Source organism: Cetorhinus maximus, chromosome 2 (genome assembly GCF_964194155.1).
Source record: "Cetorhinus maximus chromosome 2, sCetMax3.hap1.1, whole genome shotgun sequence".
In the NCBI taxonomy this organism is placed as follows: Eukaryota; Metazoa; Chordata; class Chondrichthyes; order Lamniformes; family Cetorhinidae; genus Cetorhinus; species Cetorhinus maximus.
The window spans coordinates 194,861,792-194,880,812 of record NC_135880.1 but is presented as its reverse complement, the minus strand read 5'-3'; the positions used below and the strand labels follow the sequence as shown (position 1 = coordinate 194,880,812).

General features: G+C 45.6%; 1 non-coding gene across 1 annotated transcript; it reads left to right on the top strand.

Moving 5' to 3' along the window:
- Positions 1-557: 557 nt before the first annotated feature.
- Positions 558-646, top strand: trnay-gua (transfer RNA tyrosine (anticodon GUA)). Its single transcript is given in 2 exon segments — positions 558-594; positions 611-646. It is a non-coding gene; the product is annotated as a tRNA-Tyr (tRNA).
- Positions 647-19,021: the final 18,375 nt, after the last annotated feature.

Below are 19,021 nucleotides of genomic sequence, written 5' to 3'. Positions count from 1 at the left end.
AATGTATCGAGGGAGTGAAGTACAGAGGGAAAGGCAGCAGGAAAAAGAGACATAGAGAAAAAAAGATAGAAAATAAAAAAATTATTTTCCCAAGAGTGGCGAGAATGTGGAATTTATTACCTGAGGGAGTGGTTGAAGCAAATAGTAAATGCATTGAAGGGGAAGCTAGACAAACATTGAGGGGGAAGGGAACAGAGGGTTACAAAGGAAGATTTAAATGAGGAAAGATTGGAGGAGGCTCAAGTGGAGCATAAAAGTCGGTATGAACTGGGTAGGCCGAATGGCCTGTTTCTGAGCTGTATATCCTATGTATTCTGACGTAAGTGAGAGAACAAGATAGAACATGAGAAGAATAAGAGAAATACAGACAGCGGAAGAAGAAAACAAGGGACAGAGGGCCAGACAACAAGAAGAGAGATAATAAAAGCAAAAAAGGGAGGAAGACTATCTTTTTGAGCTGTGAGTAACAATGTTAAACTATATTGTTTCTTTTGATATAATCCATCAAATGCCCAATTTGTCTGGCAGGAAGCCAGAGGCAGAGGCTCCATCATGTGCCTTTGATAGCTCAGCTGGTAGAGTGGAGGACTGTAGAGGCCAAGCCCAGGAAATCCTTAAGTTGCTGGTTCGATTCCTGCTCGAAGGAAAGCCTTGTTTTAGGGACAGGCGGTGGTGTAGTGGTATTGCCACTGTACTAGTAATCCAGAGACCCAGGTTAATTCTCTGGAGACCTGGGTTCGAATCCCACCATGGCAGATCGTGAAATTTGAATTCCATTTAAAAAATCTGGAATTAAAAGTCTAATAATGATTGTCAATTGTTGTAAAAACCCACCTGGTTCAGGAATTTTCTTTAGGGAAGGAAATCTGCCGTCCTCACCTGGTCTAGCCTACATGTGACTCCAGGCCCACAGCGAGGTTGACTCTTAAACACCCTCTGAAATAACCTAGCAAGCCAGTCAGTTCTTAAGGGCAATTAGGGATGCACAATAAATTCTGGCCTAGCCAGTGTATGCCATCATCCCATGAATGAATAAATGTCCAGAGTTCCATCATCTTGGCTGAAGTTAGCATTACAGTCTATTACAGTCCAGAACTCCTCCTATTGTGCTTCAGTGCCACAATATAAATTGCAATTCTTAATGGATCAATGTGGACAACACCTTCTTTAATTTTTAATTTGATTGTGGACCTGTAGTGCCTTCACAACTGAATGAAGTGCTACTCTATGACTTCCTACAGTCCCACTAAAACCAACTGGTCCTTTGGGATTCCAAAAGAGAGATATTCCTACATGTAGGTGGTCTTCCCAACCTCTGTGGTAAAGTTCCACTGACTAGTCAGGAGACAAATGCAACACCAGCGTGGCACCGAGGGGACTGGTCTCAGCAAGGAACAACCAGTGTCTCCGGTAATGATGTGGGTGGGTAGGAAGAATCAGCCAGAATTCCTGTCTCTGAAGGCTATCCAATGATTCTTGCTGCAATAAGCAGGGTGTAATGGTGAGGGCTGGGCCATCCTGCACCTTGCAGTTGAATTAACTGCCCAGGTTGATGCATGAAAATTGGACGAGGTACCAGAATGCTGCTGGTGCTGAACGGGGCCCCAGAATAAGAGAACACCTTCAGCAGAGGAAGTCAGAAAGTAGAATAACAAATACATTTGAAAACTCTATCTTGTTGATTGGCAGGTTGGATTTCTAATCAGCAGATTAGCCCTCATCTCATAGCATTTCCCTGCATTATAATATAAAGCAAGAGTTTCTCCTATAAAGTACATCGCCTTTCAGATGAGACATTAATCCGAGGCTCCATCTGCCTCCCTAGGTGGGCGTCAAAGAGGAGGAGCAGGGGAGTTCTCCAGCATCAGTGTACCAGATTATCGCATTGCTGTTTGTGGGAGCTTGCTGTGCACAAATTACTTGACACACTTCTATATGATAAGGTGATTACATTTCATAATATATTTCATTGGCTGTGAAGTTCTTTAAAATGCCCTGAGGACATGAAAGACACTATAGAAATGAAAGATTTTTGAGAACCTTGGCACACATCCAATCAGGAGCACCAGCCTGTGATGGAAATTTTTCGAAGGGATACTGAGCACAGGCTGGCCATCTAGTTCCAGACATTTCATGCAAACCTTGCTGTCTGTTCTTGCAGTCTTGCCGACAGTGAACTGATTCTGCTCTCTGCAGATTAGTGTGGCACTGAGCTACCTTCTCACATTCCGCTCTGCTTTATCCATATGACAGTTTCATGCGGGTTCACCTTACCTAATGCATGGATGCCGGGATTGTCCGGAAGGCATCTTAGTCTCTTGTCCATATATAGGAACAAAGCGTTCACAGGGCTTTGGTAATGTCTGGAATCACAATCAGATGAAAGCCTGTTACCAACACATCAAACACAATACACACACTATAAGGGGTGACCTGGTGGCTTGTTTTATGCTTATGTTTATGTATATCACCTGCTGAGAAAGAAAAGAGAAAAAAGAAAATGTGAAAGAGAGAAGGAAAAGCAGGAAGAAAGTTGGCCTACACATGCGTAAAATGAACGACTCACCACCACCTTCTCAAGGGAAATTAGGGATGGACAATAAATGCTGGGCTTCCAACAACATCAACATCCCATGAACGAATATAAAAAAAAATGCCCTGACATCATATTACCAGCAGATATCATGGTAACAGAAGATCAACATAAAAGCAGCTATAGTATCAAATACTTGCATTTATATAGCACTGTATCTAAAGCAAAGCTTTGTTTCAACTTCACATAGATTCCTGTAATTCAGTCATGATACCTACAGTCAAAAGACACTCATGAAACAATGTTTTGAAAAGCAATTGTTTCTTTAGGTGGTTTGCTGATAAGAGATGCTGACTTACTGATTTCAAGCATCATCATTTGCTAGGATGTGTGTCTGATTTGGTGTCTCTGGCAAAGGACCATTGACCTGAAAAGTGAGCCCTACTTTCCTCTTGCCACAGATGCTGCCTGAGCTGCTGAGAGTTTGCAGCATTTTCTTCTTTTATTTCAGCTTCTAATTCTAATGTGACCTTGAAGAACACGGACCGAACACGCAACTACACTTCAGCCATAAGGCCTGCTGTGCACTACATGGTCTCATACTCACACTACAGCACATTCTCCAGCCTGCTGTGAGCAGGGCCACAGGAGGTCTGTTATTATTTTCATAAAAGTTCTCTCCCCAGCCAGATATTCCACCCAGGTGGTACCATTCATATCATGGACAGAAGGAAATACAAACATCCCCCACCTTAACAAGGGCTGCATTTCTGGACAGTGCATGGAGCACTAACTCTGCAAAATTTGGGGGAAGGTTTTCCCCTCTTCGGGCAGGCCTGGGACCGGCCGTGCAACAGTCCGCCACCCACGATCAGGCCCCGACAGCAATTTCACGCTGGCTGGTCTCTTCCTTTATACTCTGTCCGACCGTGTAGTTACTATTAGAGGGCCTGAACAGCACTCCCACAGGTGACCTTTTGCCTTTATCATTTCTCATCTCAATCCAAACTGCTTCTACATTCTGGTTTCCTGAACTTAGATCATCCCTCTTTAATGCACTAATACCATAATTAATTAACATAGCCACCCCTCCACCTTTTCCTAGCTTCCTGTCCTTCCTAAATTTCATGTACCCTTCAACATTCCGGTTTCAATCCATGTCACCCTGCAGCCATGTCGCTGTAATGGCTATCAGCGCAAATTGAAATAAATAAGCGCATTAACCTGTTTTGCTTCGAATGCTACATGAATTTAGATACAAAGCCTTTAATTTTGTCCTTTTATTATTTTTGTAATGTCTGGCTTTATCTGATGATTTACTCTTAGATTTACTCTCTGTCCTTTCCTGTCATGTTCTCATTTTCCATGTTAGTACCTTTCTCTCTTGCCTTGTCTCTACTTTTTTTTTAACCACATCTTCTCAAATTTGATCTATTGCCCCCTCCTCTTCCCTAGTTATGCGGCTCGCTAGAACATCAGTCATAGCATGGTTCAGGTGTAGACCTTTCCAACGGTACAGCCCCCGCTTTCCCCAGTATTGGTCCCAGTGCCCCACGCACTGGAACCCACTTCTCCCAAACCTGTCTTTGAGCTACGCATTCATTTCTTTAACTTTATTTGTCCTATGCCAATTTGCATGTGGCTCAGGTAATAATCCAGAGATTATTACCTTTGACGTTCTGCTCCTTAACTTGGTGCCTAGCTATTCATACTGCCTATGCAGAACCTTATCCCTTATCCTGCCTATGACATTGGTACCTACATGGACCATGATGAATGGATCCTCCCCCTCCCACTGTCAGTTCCTCTCCAGCCCTGAGCAGATGTCCCAAACCCTGGCACCAGCGGGCAACAAAGCCGTCTGGACTCTTGCTCTTTGCTACAGAGAACAGTGTCAGTCCCCCACACTATTCTGTCCCCTACTACCACTACGTTCCTTTTTGCTTCCCCCGCTTGAATGGCTTCCCGTACGACAGTGCCATGGTCAGTCAGCTCATCCGCCCTGCAGCCCCGACTCCCAGCCAAACAGGCCGATAGAACAATTGCAGACAATTGCAGAGGCTGACATTCCTGCACTCCTGCGCGGGGGGAGGCGATGGTGTAGTGGTATTGTCACTGGACTAGTAATCCAGATACACAGGATAATGTTCTGGGGATCTGGGTTCGAATCCTGGCAGATGGTGGAATTTGAATTCACTAAAAGTCTAATGATAACCATTGTCGATTGTTGTAAAAACCCATTTGGTTCACTAATGTCCTTTAGGGAAGGAAACCTGCCGTCTTTACCTGGTCTGGCCTACATGTGACTCCAGAACCACAGCAATGTGGTTGACTCTTAAATGCCCTCTGAAATGTCCTAGCAAGCCACTCAGTTGTATTAAACCATTACAAAGCCTCAAAACAGGAATGGTACCGGACGGACCACCCGGCATCGACCTAGGCACCGGAAACGACAATGGCAAACAGCCCTGTCGACCCTGCAAAGTCCTCATTACTAAAATTTGGGGGTTCTTGCCAAAATTGGGAGAGCTGTTTCGCAGGCTAGTCAAGCAACAGCCTTACATAGTCATCCTCACGGAATCACACCTTACAGATAATGTCCCAGACACCACCATCACCATCCCTGGGTATGTCCTGTCCCACCGGCAGAACAGGCCCATCAGAGGTGGCGGCACAGTGGTATACAGTTGGGAGGGAGTTGCCTGGGAGTACTCAACATTGACTCCGGATCCATGAAGTCTCATGGCATCATGAGCAAGGAAACCTCCGGTTGATTACCACGTACTGCCCTCCCTCAGCTGATGAATCAGTGCTCCTCCATGTTTAACACCACTTGAAGCACTCAGGGTGGCAAGGGCACAGAATGTACCCTGGGTGGTGGACTTCAATGTCCATTACCAAGAGTGGCTCGGTAGCACCACTATTGACCGAGCTGGCCGAATCCTAAAGACATAGCTGCTTGACTGGGTCTGCGGCAGGTGGTGAGGGAACCAACAAAAGGGAAAAACATACTTGACCTCATCCTCACCAACCTGCCTGCCACAGATGCATCTGTCCATGATTGTATCAGCATGATTGACCACCGCACAGTCATTGTGGAGATGAAGTCCCGCCATCACATTGAGGATACCCGCCATCGTGTTGTGTGGCAATACCACCCCTGTGCTAAATAGATTTCGAACAGATCTGGCAATTCAAGACTGGGCATCCATGAGGCACTGTGGGCCATCAGCACAGCAGAATTTTACTCGAACACGGTTTGTAACCTCATGGCCCGGCATATCCCCCACTCTACCATTACCATCAAGCCAGGGGATCAACCCTGGTTCAATGAAGAGTGCAGGAAGGCATGCCAGGAGCAGCACCAGACATACCTAAAAATGAGGTGTCAACCTGGTGGAGCTATAACACAGGACAACTAGCATGCCAAACAGCATAAGCAGCAAGTGATAGAGCTAGGCAATTCCACAACCAAAATATCAGATCCTGCCACATCCAGTTGTGGATGGTGGTGGACAATTAAACAGCTCACTGGAGGAAGAGGAGGCTCCACAAATATCCCCATCCGCAATGATGGGGGACCCCAACACATCAGTGCAAAAGATAAGGCTAAAGCATTAGCTACAATCTTCAGCCAGAAGTGCTAAAAGGATGATCCATCTCGGCCACTTCTGGAGGTCCCCAGCATCACAGATGCCAGTCTTCAGCCAATTCAATTAATTCCACATGATATCAAGAAACAGCTGAAGGTACTGGATACTACAAAGGCTATGGGCCGTGACAATATTCCGGCAATAGTACCGAAGACTTGAGCTCCAGAACTTGCCACATCCTTAACCAGACTGTTCCAATACAGCTACAGCACTTACATCTACCTTGCTAGGTGGAATATTGTCCAGGTATGTCCTGTACACAAAAAGCAGGACAAATCCAACCCGGTCAATTACCGCCCCATCAGTCTACTCTCGATCATCTGTAACGTAATGGAAGGAGTCATCAACAGTGCTATCAAGCGGCACTTGCTTAGCAATAACCTGCTCACTGACGTCCAGTTTGGGTTCCACCAGGGCCACTCAGCTCCTGCTCTTATTACAGCCTTGGTTCAAACATGGACAAAAGAGCTGAACTCCAGAGGTGAGGTGAGAGTGACTGCCCTCGACATCAAGGCCACATTTGATCGTGTGGCATCAAGGAGTCCGAGCAATGGGAATCAAGGGGGAAATGCTCCACTGTTGGAGTCATACCTAGCACAAAGGAAGATGGCTGTGGTTGTTGGAGGTCAATCATCTCAGCTCCAGGACATCACTGCAGGAGTTCCTCAGGGTAGTGTCCTCGGTCCAACCATCTTCGACTCCTTCATCAATGAATTTCCTTCTACCATAAGGTCAGAAGTGGGGATGTTTGCTGATGATTGCACAATGTTCAGCACCATTCGTGACTGTTCAGATACTGACACAGTCCATGACCAAATGCAGCAAGACCTGAACAATATCCAGGCTTGGGCTGACAAGTGGCAAGTAACATTTGCCCCACACAAAGGCCAGATAATCACTATCACCAACAAGAGAGAATCTAACCAATGCCGCTTGACATTCAATGGCATTACCAACATTAAATCCCCCACTATCAACATCCTGGGGATTACCATTGACCAAAAACTAAACTGGACTAGCTATATAAATACTGTCACTACAAGAGCAGGTCAGAGGCTAGGAATCTTGCGATGAGTAACTCACCTGCTGACTCCCCAAAGCCTTTCCACCATCTTCAAGGCACAAGTCAGGAGTGTGATGGAATACTCTTCATTTGCCTGGATAAGTGCAGCTCCCACAACACCCAAGAAGCTTGACATCATCCAGGATAAAGCAGCCGGCTTGATTGGCACCTCATCCACAAACATTCACTCCCTGCTCCACCGACGCACAGTAGCAGCCGTGTGTACAATCTGCAGGATGCACTGCAGGAATTCACAAGGCTCCTTAGACAGCACTTTCCAAACCCACAGCAACTACCATCTAGAAGGACAAGGGCAGCAGATAGTGGGAACTCCATCACCTGGAAGTTCCCCTCCAAGCCACTCACCATCCTGACTTGGAAATATATTGCCGTTCCTTCACTGTTGCTGGGTCAAAATTCTGGAACTCCCTAACAGCACCATGGGTGTACCTACACCACATGGACTGCAACGGTTCAAGAAGGCAGCTCACCACCACCTTTTTCAAGGGCAACTCAGGATAGGCAATACATGCTGGCCCAGCCAGTTATACCCACATCCCGTAAATGAATAATAAAAAAAAAGCTCCTGGCGCCTGGGTCCCCTTATATACCTCACTCCAAGTCACAGTCTCCCTTCCCTGCCTACCTTCCAAATCAGAAAGCCCTATCCTAACGGTGTGACTGCCTCCTGGTACAAAGTGTCCAGGTAAATCTCTCCCTCCCTGCTGTGACACAGTGTCTGCAGCTCAGCCTCCAGCTCACTGACTCTGAGCCAAAGCTCCTCAAGGTTCAGACACTGCAGACATGTTTGCCCTGGATCACACCGGCATCCAGGAGCTCCCACATGCTGCAGCCATGACACATCACCTGTCCTGTCATCTTTATGTGCTTTAATTAATTACTTAATTCTTTTATTCAATTATTTATTTTCCTTTATGTATTTTATAAATTTTACCACAAATTCCTGTACTATTTTGAACCTTAGGAATACAATAGAATAATCCACTTACCAGATACTTACCAGACAGCTAGGTTCTTCCCCTGTAGTAGAGCAAGAACCAATCCCTGCAGGGTGAAAAAATTAGAAAAAAACAAAGGCGGCGTACCTCTCTCCCCTCCTCACCGAACCCCCTCAACTCACCAAATTCTCATACTTCATTAAAGTTGCACTCTGAATATATATGTTCTGAAACAAAGGGACTGAGCCAAGGTACAGAATAAACCAGTTTGAGCTAGTTTCTTTAATTATCTATTTCAGCTTCTGTTAATGGATAGTTTCTAACTCCCTGTTTCGGCCCTTGGGTGAGACTTAGAATTTAAACAGCACTCGCAGTTAAATGTTAAATCTATATAATATTAAATTTTTAGAGACAGAATTTGAGATTCTCCCATTCACCAACACTTTCACACTCTGTTGAATTGTGAGAACAGGTTCATAGAATAGCCTTGATTCCCTTGGGTATAGAAGATTAAGGAGTGATCTAATTAAAGTATTTAAGCTGATAGGGTAGATATAGAGAAATTATTTCCACTGATGTCCAGAACAAGGGGACGTAACCTTAAAATTAGAGCGAGGTCATTCAGGGGTGATGTCAGAAAGGAAGTCTTCACACAAATGGTGGAGGACATCTGAACTCTCAGTCCTGAAAAGTTGTTAGCGCTGGGGTCAATTAAAATTTTTAAATTGAGTTTGATTAAGATTTTTGTTCGGAAAGTATATTGTGGGATATGGGATTAAGGTGAGTAGATGGTTCAGATAAAAGGTCAACCATGGTCAAATTGAATGGCGAAATAGGCTTGAGGGGAGTAATGACATATTCATGTTCCATCTCACTGTTCAAATCTCAGGAAAGGGAGAGCGGGATTTTACGCCGGCAGGATTTTATGGTCCTGCTGAAATCAATGGACTTTTGGAAGGCTCACCGCATTTTACAGCCCCGCCCCCACCACAACAAGGCCGTTAAATTCCACCTGCAGTTTGGGGCAATTTCAAATCAATTCATATTGATTTACTATATATAAAAAAATCTCACAATTTTGTGTAAAGTTATATCTACCTTTCTTAAAAGCTGAAACAAAAAAAATGAAAAGTTAACACTGAAGTAACTAATTGCTTTCTCTTTCTGTTCTCACTCTCAACCCTTTTCTCAAATGGCCCCTAACCCTTGTTACTGACTACATAGCAGCAATTTTTAACATATTATTCTTGGATGTCCGACAACATGGAAGGCCAGAATTTCCCCCAGGGTTTACAAGAGCATACATTAAAAAAAAGACACATGATTTAGTAAATTAAATTCCTATAATGATTTCAAAATTTAAACAGCTGTATGCATAAATTTACATTTCCTTTAGAAAAGCTGCAGTGGTTATTAATTAGTCAGCTGCTAAATTAACTTGTTGAGATTAGTAATCAGGACATTCATATTTAGAAAGAGACAAAAACATTATCTACTGTATAATAGAATGTGCAATGGAGCATGATACAGTCACATAATTACCAACTTAATGAGCAGCAATAAAATAGGAATACCAAGTTGCTTTACAACAAATAACCCTTTCTCTGCTTAATAAACAGGAGCCATGTACAGCTACACAATGATCAATCCTTATCTGGCTAAATAAATTTGTACAGGCATACAGTGACCAATCCTTACCCTGCTGAATAAACAACACTGTACAATTATATGGTAAGTAAGCCTTAGCATGCTTGATGTATGGGGACACTACAGTCCCACAACAAGTAAATACCTTACTTCTAAACCAGGAATTCAGTCGTCAAACTGTGGCTGGGATTTTATGGCCCTGTCGTGGCGGGACCTGCCGCTTGAGATTTGGTGGCCCAGACAAAAGTCCATTGACTTTCGGTGAGACCAGACGATCCTGACAGTGGGCGGGACCAGAAAATCCTGCCCTGTGTCTCTGGTCCTTATCCTTGATTGAACAAAACAACGCAGTGAGATTGCAAGTGAAGGTTTCTGTTTGCCAATGTGTTTTGCCCCTGAACGGAGTGTAAATAACTGCTCTGATGATGTGCTGTACCTCTGGATGTCCATATTATGGAAGTGAGTACTATGGCAATAGTACTCGGTAGTGAACCAGCCCCTGTAAATTATTTGATGAAATGGACACAGACAGCCAAAAGGAACGCCAACTACAGTGTACAATCATTTCTCTTGTTAGGGACTATTTTCCCAGAGATCTGAGCTAATAAACACACAGAAGACAATCTATTCCAGGCCTGTGGCATTTAATTTTTAGGGCACAAAGGCACTCCATCTGCAGGGTCCTGTGATCTTTTATCTTGAGCGCATCATTTTAGGCTGACACTCCAATGCAGTACTGAAAGTGCATCGCAGAGCTGGAGATGTTGGTTTTGGTTGAGATGTTAAACCAAGGCCCTATCTGCCCTAGCTCTGGATGGACCTAAGAGATTCCATGGTACTATTTCAAAGAAGAGCATGGGAGTTCTTCTCAATCCTGACCAATATTTATTCCTCAAGCGGCACCTATATACAAATTGTCTGGTCATTATCACATTGCTGTTTGTGGGACCTAGTCTTGCACAAATTGGCTTTTGGGTTTCCAATATTGCAGCAGTGACTGCTCTACTATAAGAATTTAATTCGGTGCTTTAGGACACCCTTAGGTGCTTTTTGAGTAGAAGTTCTCTCAGCATTTTTTCCTTAGGGACATGGGACACAGCTTTATCTTGACATTTGCGGAGGGGGGGAGTGGTGGAGTGGAGGAGGTAAAGAATATTTCATCTCTGCCAGTGAGACAATTCATTTCTGAAACCTTGTGGTAATCAGATTTTCTGATTATTTAACTCCCTAGTGGAGGATTTAGATGATAACATTTTCTGCATTATAACAGCCAATACACTTCAAAAATATCTTATTGATTGTAAAGTGCTTTAGAGCATTTTCTTGAAGATGTGAACGGTGCTATACAAGTGCACATTCTTTCCTTCTCCAGTAAACAGGAGTCAATGCAATTCAGAATAAATAGGTGGCCAGTTCAGTGTGGACAGAGGACTCAAAATACAGCAGGAGAGTGAGGCTGTGAAAAGAATTAGACAGCAGTGAGAACCAATCTGCATAATCAAACTAGTTGTGAAACGGTTACAGAATACTGGGGGAGGATAATGTGTGTGCAAATGATTTGCAAATGATTCGGAAATGCACAGACATTCCACACCCCGAATGTTGCCTGGCAACCGTTGGGAAGGAACGTTAGCCATTCTACTGGAGAAAATAGCAAACAGTGGTAATCAGACGAAGAACTCCTGGCCCCTTGCCCCCATTGTCAAAGTCCGATCTCCAAATTGTCAAAAATCAACAGTTGAATTAAAATATGGAAGGAGACATATTTTTGGACAAACTTGAGGGTGTGGCCATAAACAATACTGCAATGTATGCATTTTTTGAATGCAGTTTTACTGCCATTATCTCAGCACTTTTATTTTGACTGTCATAGATGAATTCCAATTTTTGATAACTCCCAGAATGTTTATTCAAAGAATGACTCATCACAGAAAGAGCTGATTCACCCATTGTGCCTATACCAGTTCTTTGAGGGAGCTATACAGTTAGTCTTAGTCTCCTGCCCTTTTCCCTACAAATTATTCCCTATCAAGTATTTATTCAATTGCCTTTTGAAATGTACTATTGAATCTGCTTCCTCTACCCTTTCAGGGAGTACCTTCCAGATCTTAGCAGCTTGCTGCATGAAAAAAATTCTCCACATCTCACCTCTGATTCTTTATAGATCTATCTTTGAGATTTGCTTTCAGTAATATGCCCAGAAAACAAACATCAAACTCTGCTTTAGCTACTAAACACAACCTACACCTCTATTATATCTCATTTCCATCTTTGGAAATGGTGGAGTGTCGAAATATCAGATGAATTTATTTTATAAGAGGTGATAATGTGCATAAGTCATATAATGCTTTCAGTGGAAAAAACTAATTAATTAACCCATGTCATTTGTTAACAGCAGCTAGCATGTATTTAAAAAGACAAGTCTGGTAAAATTTTATTCCAAAACATTTCATTGGTTGTGAAGCACTTTGGGATGTCGTAATGTCATGAAAGGTGCTATATAAATGCAACTTCCTTGAGTGTATTTATAAAGAAAATGCAGTAGATGCTGGATTTCAAAAAAAAGGCATTTCATGAGATGCCCATTACGGTTTGGAATTTTGTTACAACTCTACATTGGATTACAGAGCACAGCAGCAGGCCATTCAGCCCAACCAGTCCATGCCAATGTTCATGCTCCACTCGAGACTGCTCCCATCTTTTCTCATCTAAATCTACCATCGAAACCATCTATTTTCTCTCCCTCAAATTCTTCTCTAGTTTCCCCTTAAATGCGTCCGCCCTATGTTTCATAAATAGATTTAGAGCGGAATTGTCCTAGATTTGCACTAAGTGTGTTAGCGAGCGTGAAAAAAGTTATTTTAACCAGCCGGCTGCAATGGCGGAGTTTCACACCGTAACCTCCCCTTCCCGCCTCATAAATAATGCGGATATGGGAAACATGTCAGATCGCTGGCGGTCTCCGATTGGCCCGCTACGCTATTACTTTCCTTGCACCAGGTGCCATTTTTAAAATGCAGCCGGGCACTGTTAGGAATTAGATATAGTATAAGCAAGTTATATTTGTATTTGTGGGTGTTAGGAATGAGTTAACTTTAAGTTTAATTTGTGTTTCTGTATTGGTGTTAAGAAATGGGAGAACTTGAGTTTTAGTTCATTTTAAAAGTTACCTGCAAGTCTGTGGGTTTTGCTGGTACACCTGCATTTTCAATGAGGTTTTATGATTCTAGAAGTAGAAAAATGGGCTGTTGCCTAGCAACAGAAACTCCACCATTGCAGCCGGCTGGTTAAAATAACATTTTTCACGCCCGCTAATACACTTAGTGCAAATCTAGGATGATTCCGCTCTAAATCTATTTATGAAACATAGGGTAGACGCATTTAAGGGGAAACTAGAGAAGAATTTGAGGGAGAGAAAATAGATGGTTACGATGGTAGATTTAGATGAGAAAAGATGGGAGTATAGGAGTTGGGATGTTATGGTGAGGTTGTATAAGACATTGGTGAGGCCAACTTTGGAGTATTATGTGCAGTTCTGGTCGCCTAACTACAGGAAGGATATCAGTAAGATTGAGAGAGTGCAGAGAAGATTTACTAGAATGTTGCTGGGTCTTAAGGAGTTGAGTTACAGGGAAAGATTAAACAGGTTAGGACTTTATTCCTTGGAGCGTAGAAGAATGAGGGGAGATTTGATAGAAGTTTACAAAATTGTGAGGGGTATAGACAGAGTAAATGCGAGTAGGCTCTTTCCACTTAGATTAGGAGAAATAAACACGAGAGGACATGGCTTTAGGGTGAAAGGGGAAAGATTTAGGGGGAACATTAGGGGGAACTTCTTCACTCAGAGAGTGGTGAGAGTGTGGAACGAGCTACCATCTGACGTGGTAAATGCGGGCTCACTCTTAGGTTTTAAGAATAAATTAGATAGATACATGGATGGGAGAGGTCTGGAGGGTTATGGACTAGGTGCAGGTCAATGGGACTAGCGGAATAATATTTCGGCACAGACTAGAAGGGCCGAATGGCCTGTTTTCTGTGCTGTAGTGTTCTATGGGAGCAGTGTCGAGTGGAGCATAAACATTGGCATGGACTGGTTGGGCTGAATGGTCTGTTTCTATGCTCTGTAATCCAATGTAGAGTTATAACAAAATTCCAAACCGTAATGGGCATCTCATGAAATGCCTTTTTTTGAAATCTAACATCTACTGCATTTTCTTTATAAATACACTCAAGGAAGTTGCATTTATATAGCACCTTTCATGGGAGGCACAGGGAGAAACAGAACAGTGTTTTTTCAGTTCATTTGAAACCAGGAGAAGCTGGACACAGCAGAAGGAACTACAGAGAGCAGATTTCCCCAAAAGACAGAAGGGTGCTGTGGGAATGGTGGGGTGGGGGGGGTGGGGGGGGAGTTGGTCCCAAGAAGACCTTCTCGTCAAAAAAACAGGAGCCTGGAAAAAAGGTCCTGTTAAGTGAAGTTAAGACTGAGGAGCAGAAGGAGGCTCCAAGCTTAAAGGTAGAAAGCTGCAGGATGCAGATTTAGAGCAAAGTAGGCTTGCAAGAAGCCAGAAGATCCGAGGAGACAGCCAAAGGTTGGTAATTCCTTACTATGGGCATGTGAAGCAGTGATGTTCTGATGGCATGGCTGAGTATTTGAGAGAGAGTGCATGGAAGGAGGTGGACCCCTGTGGAAGACATCCGAGAGAAAGCGTTATTTGGGAGAAAATTCAAAAATGGATTCTTTGAGAGTGGAGATTGGAAACGCTCATATGAAAGACAGAACTCAGTGAGACCGGTTGTCTCATGGTGTGGCAAGTGTCTGGGGGGAGTTGATGAGGGATCCATAGCATCTTTTTGGAGTGACATCTGTCACTTGGTTTCAGAGTGTGGTGTGCCTGACTACAGATCGCGTACTGGTTTACATGGACTGTGTATTTTCTGTGAACATTAGAGTATAAGATAGCTTTTGTAACTTGTGTTATTCTTACGAATCTGTATATACCTATAAAGATATAATTGTGGGTGAAGGAGTATTATAATCTTTCCTTGTTTAATAAATGTTTTATTCCTTTGATAAACATTCATCAGCTGACTCCTGTAACTCTGTTCAGTAGCTGTCCTCCACATTTCTAAACAAAAAATAAAAGTTAGGATCTATCAAGCCGGGTTCCTCTCTGAGATCTGGCCTCCATCTGCTAGTAACATCAATTAGGATCATAACAGTGCACACTTCTCAATGCTTACAGCCCAGGATTGATCCACTGAAGACATGGCCCCAAAAGCCAGGAAGATTGCAGCCCCTCTGATTCAGTGATGCATCCCTGGGACACCTTCTGGATGCTATGGAGGCCCGTCGCAAAGTCCTCTACCCTTGCTCTGGCAACAAGAGGCCCATCTGTCTCACCACTCCGGTTTGGGAGGCAGAGGTGGTCAGCGCCAATGCTGCACACAAGAGGTCAGCCATCCAGTGCAGAAAACAAATGAATGATCTCAGCCGTGCCACCAGGGTAAGTCAACCATCTCATCAAGCTCCACTCACCCACTCACAAGCCCATCACACATTCACTGGAATCTCACTCACTGCCAGCTCAAGTGACATCACCTCTCACTCTCTCACACACACCCTCTCATCTCCATCTGGCCTCATTTCCTCTGGAGTCTGCATCCTCATCCCATCCATGGCTCCACTCAGCACACATTCATGCCTGCTTTCCCTCTCATTTGGCCTGGTATGCACCTTGCTCGCACTCTCTCCATCTGTCTTTATGCAGGGCAAGATCACGCACTGTCACCGGGAGAGTTCCCAGACCAGGGGTGGAGTGCCGGACATCAAGGTCCTCACTCCATTGGGGATTTGAGCATAGAGCTGGCCGGAGAGGACGTGGGCCTTTCCTGCGGTAACGGTGAGGTCGGCGGCGAACACCCACGTGAGAATCCTGCACCACATCAACACTCTCTCAATGCTACTCAGAGTCCAGTGTTCTGTGTTCAGCACAGCTGCCAAGCACTAATCATCTCCACTTTCCCTCCTAGGCACATCTGACACGTCACCTCAGGCAACTTTGACCCCGACTCCACGCTGAGAACACCTTGGATAACAACCCTGAGGGCAGCACCATTGAAGACCCGTCACAACACTCTCCCAGGCCCCCCGCCAGCGCAGCGACACACAGCTTGGTGGGACCTAGGTGTAGAGTAGCCTTGGGATGGCAATCTGGTGAACACAGCACACAATCTGTTCCACAGCAGGCGGAAGCAGGAACATCCTTGGTTGTCAGCACTCAGAGGACTGCTGGCGGCAAGGAATCTGCTGAATCCAAGATAGATGATCAGCCACTGAACTGGGTCCTCAATCAGTTGGTGGATGCAAAGACAGTCATAGGAAGATCAGGAAGGGATGTCTGGTGCACTCCTCAAATTGCAAGGGACGATGGAGGAGTCTGTCCACCTTCAGTCCGAGGTGATAGCGCCAGCCTGCCAACGCATCAAGGTACTGGCAGGATGGCAGCCAACATGGAGACCTTGGTCCAGGACATCGGTCCTGCACTGCTGCGTGGGCTGAACTCCATTGCTGACACCATAGTTGGCCTCCAACAGTGTCAATGCGAGAGGAGTGTGGGGCAGCTCGATCTCACTCCAGCTTCCCCTTCTCCTCAGGCAGTCAGCCAGGGGCTGTTGGGCACCCATGGGGAGGAGGATCAGCAGCTCAACACCACGGGGCCACCTACCCAGGTGACTCTGGGAATGTCCAGCCGATCCAAATCCCCTCTTCCTGTGATCCCATCGTCTCCAACTCCACAGGCTGAGGAGGGTGCACCTGGCCCACAGCAGGATACCCAAAGCAGGTCTCAGTCCTTCAAAGGACGCCCGCCAAGGTCATCACAGACCGGGTGTAATAGTCAGCAGGCTGTCTCCAACTCTGCTGCGGATGTCGGGGGAGCACCAGCAGGGTTAGGAAGGTTAAGAAGATGTAACTCTTTTGGAGTTAATCACTTGTACATAATGTTCACTATTGTAAATAAACTCTCAAGAATGTCTCCCTGCCCATGGCTCCTTGTTCTGATGAGCAGTGTTTGTCACTCAGGTGTGAAACCTTGGTTCCTGCACAAGATGAAGGCAGGTGTCCCAGTTGAGGGCCCCTTCCCTGTGCAGTGTGTAACCTCCAGAGCAAAGTGATGGTCCGGCTTCACACTCACTGGATGCATTAGTGATGCCTGCACCTCGATGGTTTGTCATTGCTGCCAGAATGTGGTGGCCAGGTGTCACAGAGTTCCATCATTCTTTCTGGGTGCTCTCAGAACCTTTGAGGTGCGGCTGGACTCCCCTCCTGCCCCATCTCTTCAGCATCTGTGACCGGTGACAGGTGCTGAGGCTGACAAAGGATCAGGTGCATTTAAAGTTTCATGGCTGCATCTCTATGATATGACCCTGATCACAAAGCGCAAGCGAGCTGCCCTCGGCCAGACAGGAGTCAGCCATTCACAGAGGCAATTTGAAGATCTATAAAGTGTCCTCACTGCATGTTGTCATCATCCCCCTGGAATCTTGCGATTATTAGGGCCTCCACTGCGTCTCCATGACAGGAAGCACTGAGGGTATGTGCACTGCCATCGGCCACACAGGAGTCAAACGTTCACAGATGCAATTTGAAGATGTCAGGACTGTTCTCACTGCATCTCATAATCATCATCCTCCAAGAATCTTGTGGCTATGAGGACACCCCCCCACACCCCCCCACCGCCCCGAGTGTGCCTGCCTCATTTGGTGAGTACAATGGCCTCATCGCTGGCATCCTCGCCTTTGAGTACCTCCATCGTCATCCCCTTCGACGTCCTCCTCATCGGAAGAGATGTGCAGCTCTTCCATCTCCTCCTCAGCCAGCTTGTGTAGCACACAGCAAGCAAGGATGATGTGTGACACCCTCTAGGGCCTGTGTTGCAGTGCTCCACTATCGAAGCACCAGAACCCCATCTGCAAAATGCCGATCGTTTGCTCCACCAAAGTCCAGATCACAGTATGAGCCTTGTTACACTGTTGCTCTGCTGCAGTCCGAGGCCGTCGCTAGGGCATCATTAGCCACGTCCTCTGGGAGTAGCCCTTGTCCCCGAGGAGACAGCCCTGCGGCCTCTGTGGACCCTGGAAGATGTCAGGGATCTGAGACCTGTTAAGAATGTAGGAATTGTGGACACTTCCTGGGAATCATGCGCAGACCTGTAGGATGCGTTTGTGGTGGTTGCAGACCAGCTGAACGTTCAGCGAGTGGAAGCCCTTGCGGTTGATGTAGTGACCGCGTGTTGCCATGGAGATCTAAGCGCCACGTGAGTGCAGTCGATGGCACCCTGAAACTGTGGAAGACCCGAGATCTGGGCAAATCCCAGCGCTCTTACTTCCTGACTTTCCTGACCCTGGGCGAATTGCACAAAGTTCTGACCCTTCGTGAAGATGGCGTCCATGACCTCCTAGATACACTTGTGCGTGGAGGCTTGCAAGATCCCGCACAAGTCACCTGTGGAGCAGTGGAAGGAGCCACTGGCATAAAAATTGAGCGCCGCATTCACTTTCACGGCCACTGGCAGTGGATGCCCTTCATGACCCCATGTGCAGCAGATGGCATATGTGACCAACTATTTCCCTAGACATGCGCAGTCTTCAGTGACACTGGTTCTCAGTCATCTGCAGGAATGACAAGCGCTATCTACAGACCCTGGGTCTAACAAAGTGCCTACAAGCGATGGATCTCTGTGAATCTTCAGCTGCGTGCGCAGCAGGCCCTGCCGCAAATTTATCTTGAGGGAGCAAGGCCCCTCCGCCACACTCTTCTTCTCCTTCCCAGCTCTCTGTAAGCCACGAGGCACACCGCTAAATCACCAGGCTCCTTGATCTTGATGTTGTCGTTCCTGCAGGATCAAAGAGAGAGATGCGTTGGTTAGCTTGGGTGCACTAAGAACCTCTCTTGGTTAAGTCTGAAGGCCCTTTCATGCATGCAGGAGAGTGCTGTTCACCACTTGGATTGCCAGGGTAGTGCGCTTCATGGCTGTCTGAAACCCCACCCACTTCACTTCACCGATTGGCGGTAGCTTTGCCTACTGGACTGCATGCTGTGCTCTCAGCTCAGGCACAGGCATTCTCCTAACCCGCGGTGTGAGGCTGCGCTGTTAGCTTGAAC